This window comes from Leucopleurus acutus (genome assembly GCF_964270905.1).
Source record: "Leucopleurus acutus genome assembly, chromosome: 11".
NCBI classification, from domain to species: Eukaryota; Metazoa; Chordata; class Mammalia; order Artiodactyla; family Delphinidae; genus Leucopleurus; species Leucopleurus acutus.
The window spans coordinates 8,125,284-8,131,142 of NC_139152.1; positions in this window are offsets into that span (position 1 = coordinate 8,125,284).

The window sequence follows — 5,859 nt, forward strand, 5'->3', positions numbered from 1 at the left end:
AGAACAACCACAAGGAAAATCAACAAGGAAATAGACTTGAACAACAGTACATCTAACAGACATCCGTGGAACACTTCAACACCCAACAGCAGCAAAATACATTTTCTCTAGTGCATATAAAACATTTTTCAGGGTAGAATATATGATTTTCAACTTCAGAATCTCTATTTAGGCCCTTTAAAAACTTTCTATCTCTTTATTGATATTCTCTATTTGATGAGACATCATTCCCACACATTCTTCAGCTCTTTAGACATGATTTCTGTTAGCTCTTTGATCGTATTTAAAATAATTGACCCAAAGTCTTTATCTAGTAAGTACAACATCTGGGCTTCTTCAGGCCTTCCTTCCTTCCTTCCTTCCTTCCTTCCTTCCTTCCTTCCTTCCTTCCTTCCTTCCTTCCTTCCTCCCTCCCTCCCTCCCTCCCTCCCTCCCTCCCTCCCTCCCTTCCTTCCTTCCTTCCTTCCTTCCTTCCTCCCTCTAGTTGCAGTGAGCCAGGGGCTACTCTTTGTTGCAGTGAGTGGGCTTCTCATTTCTCATTGCGGTGGCTTCTCTTGTTGCGGAGCATGGGCTCTAGCCACACGGGCTTCAGTAGTTGTGGCACACGGGCTCAGTAGTTGTGGCTCGAGGGCTCTAGAGTGCAGGCTCAGTAGTTGTGGCACACGGGCTTAGTTGCTCCATGGCATGTGGGATCTTCCCGGACCAGGGCTCGAACCCATGTCCTCTGCACTGACAGATGGATTCTTAACCACTGCGCCACTAGGGAAATCCCAGAGACTAGTTCTATTGATTGCTTTTTTTTTTCCCCTGTGTATAGGTGATACTTCCTTGTTTCTCATAATTTTTTTTATTAAACATCTCAAATAATAATATGTGGCAGCTCGGGAAAGCAAATTCTCCTGCCTCCTCAGGGTTTATCATTTTGCAACTTCTTAGACTAGTTATTTGTTTGTTCAGTGACTTTTTCAAATAATTCCAAAGAATTTTTCAGTGTCAGAGTTTTTCAAAGTCCCTATAGATATCTCACGCCTCAGCTTTTCTTGTTAAGCTTTCTGGTTAGTCTACTGTGGGTGTCAGCATCTCAGGCAGCTGTGATGTTGAAACATTCCCGAAAAGCTCTTCCCTCCCTCCCTAAGGTGGTTAGTACCAGGCAAGTTCGTGTGAAGTTGAATAAAGAGCCTTTCCAGTGGTCTTACAGGGAACCCCTAGCAGATAGATCAAATAATGACATTTCTTTGGGAATGAGATCCTTTCTGTTCCCTGCCAGTATTAGAAGTGCAGATTGTTATTTTAAGGCTGCCATGGAACTGGGGGGATGGGACTAAGGTAAGTTAAAATGCCACAAAACTCATTGCTGTTACCAGGGTTCAGCTCTTTTTCTTAACTAAATGTTCCTTGGATTGCTGAATGCCTTAGGTTAATTTTGAATTCTAGAGCTGATTCTGACCATTCTTGCCAGGCTTTTTTGGTTGCTTTTATGGAGGGACAAACTTTTGGAGGTTCTTACTGTATGATTTTTGCTGAAATCACCTTAATTAGATTAGGCCTTTTTGCTCTCATTATTTCTTTCATTCATTCCTATTTATTAAATGCCTACCACAGCCAGACACTGTTCTAAGAGGCCTGAGGATACAGTGTGTTCTTCCCTGGGGCTCACATGTTATATAACCACAGTAATAAAATAGTGGCTGGTGGTATAATGTAATTTTATCCAGTATCTTGCTATGAAGAATTTGTGTCCTGTTGATTAAGTAGTCAACAAAAACGTATTGAACGATTACTATGTGCCCAGCATTGCTGACTTTCCAGGAAAACTTTTGTTCTACTCTCACATAAATCCCTTATAGTCTACTTCTCCAGAAGGAAGATTATACTTCACAGGAAGCACTTACATCTGTTCTGCTACCTCTCCCCCTCCTCCCCCTCCCCCAAATAGTCCAGTCAGATTCAAAAAGAGTGGCTTAATATGGATAAGACAGTGCCTCATAGTCAAAATAATATGGTTAGGCCTGAGGAGGAAGGTCCTGACTTTCAAAAAAGAAGATTTTCTTTTGTTGAGGTGGGGAGGGGGGTGGGGGGTGGGGTAAAGGATTTAAAGTTAAAAAGTAAGAGCGATAAAGGCATAATGAAAACCTGTATGAAAGAGGTTCCCTGAAACTTCTCAATTACACACTGTACTCCTTTGAACTTTTCCTTATAACTCTAACCCAGCCCACAGTTCTGTCTTCTAAATGAGTAATACCTGTAGCCATGCTTTAGGTACTAAATCATGCTATTCAAGGCATTTCTTTAGTATTTTTGTTATTAGACTTTTTGTGTGTATCTTATTTTATGAAATATTTTCTTTGAAGTCAAAGAAAAGGTCTTCAAATATTTCCCCTATTGTCTGACATGCTGAAGGTGTTTTATATATATAAATCAAATACACACACACACACACACACACACACACACACACACACACACCATTTATAATTGGCTCTGCAGGGTCAGCTGGCAGACTGGACACTAGCTACAAACACAGTCACACTCTGAGGCACTGATTGAGGTTAGGGCTTCAACATATAAATTTTGAGGGGACAGAATCCATTCTATAACATTGATCAATAGATATTTGTTGAAAAAAAGTCCTTTTCCCAAGTATAATCTGAGCACGTGATCTCTCTGTTTCTCCTTTGCCTCTTTTATTAGGAACTTTCTGTTTTCTTTCACTTCTTGCTTAGGAAACTAACTGCTGGTTCAGGTACTGTCAAAGCTTGGGTGGGGTTGGGTGGCAACTGCATTTGCCCTGATGCATTCATATTTGAACGTTGACATATTGCATAGTTCACTTGATGAATGGGTTTGGAAAAGAAAGAATTGAGTCTATAATTAGTAGGGAAGGATAGAGGAGACCCAGAGGTAAGCAAGGAGTGGCCCCAGCTCCAGGCGTGTTTTCCCTTTCCTTTTCCTCAATAGTATGACTTGCTTTGGTTACTTCCTGCTCTCCAGAGGTGGAGTCAGTTAGGCTTCTACAGAAGAGCTGGTATTACTGGAGCTGGACGATTCTCCTTACACAGATCAGCAGACCTACAGTGGGACAGAAACAGGCCTTTCTCTGCTGGCTTCCTCTGGAATGAGGAGAGCAGAAAGCTGGCTTGCTGAGAATATCATAGTACTAATGTGTATCCTAGGAGACTACCAAGTAAAGAGAGCTACTCTCATTTTGGACAGCAAAGTATTCAAAGAAAATGTTAGCAGATGGAAGACCAAAGAATATGTGTGAAAAAGTGGAAATAATCTGGAAATGAGAAAATAACATCCTGGAGCAGAAGGGTGTGGGACAAAATATAAAATATATAGAAAAGGATCAGGAAAGCTGGGATGAAATAAAGAAAAAAAATTCCAAACACACCAGGACAAATTTTTTCCTTAGTTTACTGAGTACTTATTACCACTTTTTTTTTTTTTTTGAGGATGAATAGGAAATTTTTATGAGTACCCCTTAGTTATGCCTAAGATAATACATAGAACACTATAATAAGCTATTAGGATAAGATAATAAGATAATCTATAATTATATGATATACTATTGATATAATTCTTACTCCAGAAATACTTTTACTGTTTACAGTAAAAGGTCCGTGGACAAGAACTCTTTCAGATAATATGTTATGACATCTATTTAGGCTAACACCCTCAAGTCAGGATTCTAATACCCAAACAAAATCAAGTGAGCTAACTCTTTACAAAATACCCTTTAACACAGCTGCTTTTTCTGTTTGTACCACATGACATGCCAACCATAAGACTTTATGCAGCCTAACTTTTGGAGATTTTTACACCCTCAATATTTTCCCCCGCCAAATTCCAGGCATATTATCAGGCTGTTAACTACATTTACATAGATTTTAAAATGGATCAGAAAAGAAAAAAATAATTGGTGGGCCAATTTGACTGACAAGAATGGTAAAGGAAAATAAACAACTTCCAATGGAAGATCAGTTAGGCTTCTACAGAGGAGCTGGTATTACTGGAGTTGGGCGATTCTCCTTACACAGAAAGCAGAGACAGAGTGATGGACAAAGGAGAGACAGAACTTGCCAAAATCAAGCTTCAATCATGTTCCTATCACATGCCAGTGTTACGGGCAAACCACATTTATGGGGACTTCAGGGAGTGTTTATGCTCTGGAGTTTATTCAAATTCAGCTGTAGTTTGATTGAAATTGAGAGCAGAAATGTAGAGGTTTCCTGATTTTAACTCAAAGTAGTGTATTTGGGCTGTATTAGTATTAATATAATACTTAACTAGTGAAGCATGTTTGAAATTTCTTTTTCTCCCCAACCTTACTGAGATATAATGGATAAATAACAATGTGTATGATGAAGGCATATAATGTGACGATTTGATAAATGTATATGTTGGTAAATGATTACCACAATAATTATCATTTTGTGTGTATACGGTGAGAATATTTAAGATCTGTTCTCTTTGCAAATTTCAAAATACTGTATTGCTAACTATAGTCATCATGCTGTACATTACATCCCCAGAACTTATTCATCTTATAACTGAAAATTTGTACCCTTTGACCAACATCTCCCCATTTCTCCTACTCCCCAGCACCTGGCAACCACCATTTTACTGTGTCTATGAGTTTGAGTTTTTCAAATTCCACACATAATTGAGATAACACAGTATTTGTCTCTCTCCATGTGACATTTCACTTAGCATAATGCCCTCAAGGTACATCCATGACATCTCAAATGACAGGTTTTCCTTCTTTTTATGGCTGAAAGTATTCCACTGTGTGTGTGTGTGTGTGTGTATATATATATATATGTATATATATACCACATTTTCTACATCCATTCATCCACTGATGGGCACTTAGGTTGCTTCCATGTCTTGGCTGTTGTGAGTAATGCTGTGCTGAGCATAGGGGTCCAGATGAACTTTAGCGATAATAATTTCATTTCCTTTTGATATATGTGATATATATAAGTGGGATTGCTGGATCATATGGTAGTTCTACTTTTAATTTTTTGAGGAACCTCCTTACTGTTTTCTGTAGTGGCTGCACCAATTTACATTCCCATCAACAGTGAACAAGGGTTCCCATTTTTCCACATTTTTGCCAACACTTGTTATGTCTTTTTGATAATAGCCATCCTAACAGGTGTGAGACAATATCTCATTGCGGTTTTGATTTGCATTTCGCTGAAGATTTGTGATGTTGAACACCTTTTCATGTACCTGTTGGCCATTTCTATGTCTTTGGGAAAATGTCTATTCAGGTCCTTTGCCCATTTTTTTTTTGGCTGTACTGCACAGCTTGTGGGATCTTAGTTCCCTGACCAGGGATCAAACCCGTGCCCCATGCAGTGGAAGCGTGGAGTCCTAACCACTGGACCACCAGGGAATTCCCTCTTTTGCCCATTTTTTAAATTGAATTGTTTTTGCTATTTTGCTAGTTGTATAAGTTCCTATATATAGTGGATATTCATTCCTTATCAGTTTGCAGATATTTTCTCCCATTCCATAGGTTGCCTTTTTATGTTGTTGATTATTTCTTTTGCTGTGAAGAAACTATTTCATTGGATGTATTGTTTATTTTAGCTTTTGTTACTTATGCTTTGGGTGTCATATCCAAAAAATTATTGCTAAGACCAAAGTCAATGAGATTTTCCCCTATGTTTTCTTATAGGAATCTATGGCTTCAGATCTTACATTTAAGTCTTTAATTAATTTTAATTTTTGTGAGTGTCGTAAGACAGTATTCCAATTTCATTCTTTTGCATGTGAATATCCAGTTTTCCCAACACCATTTGAAAAGACTATATCTTTCCCAGTGAGTATTCTTGGATCCCTTGCCAA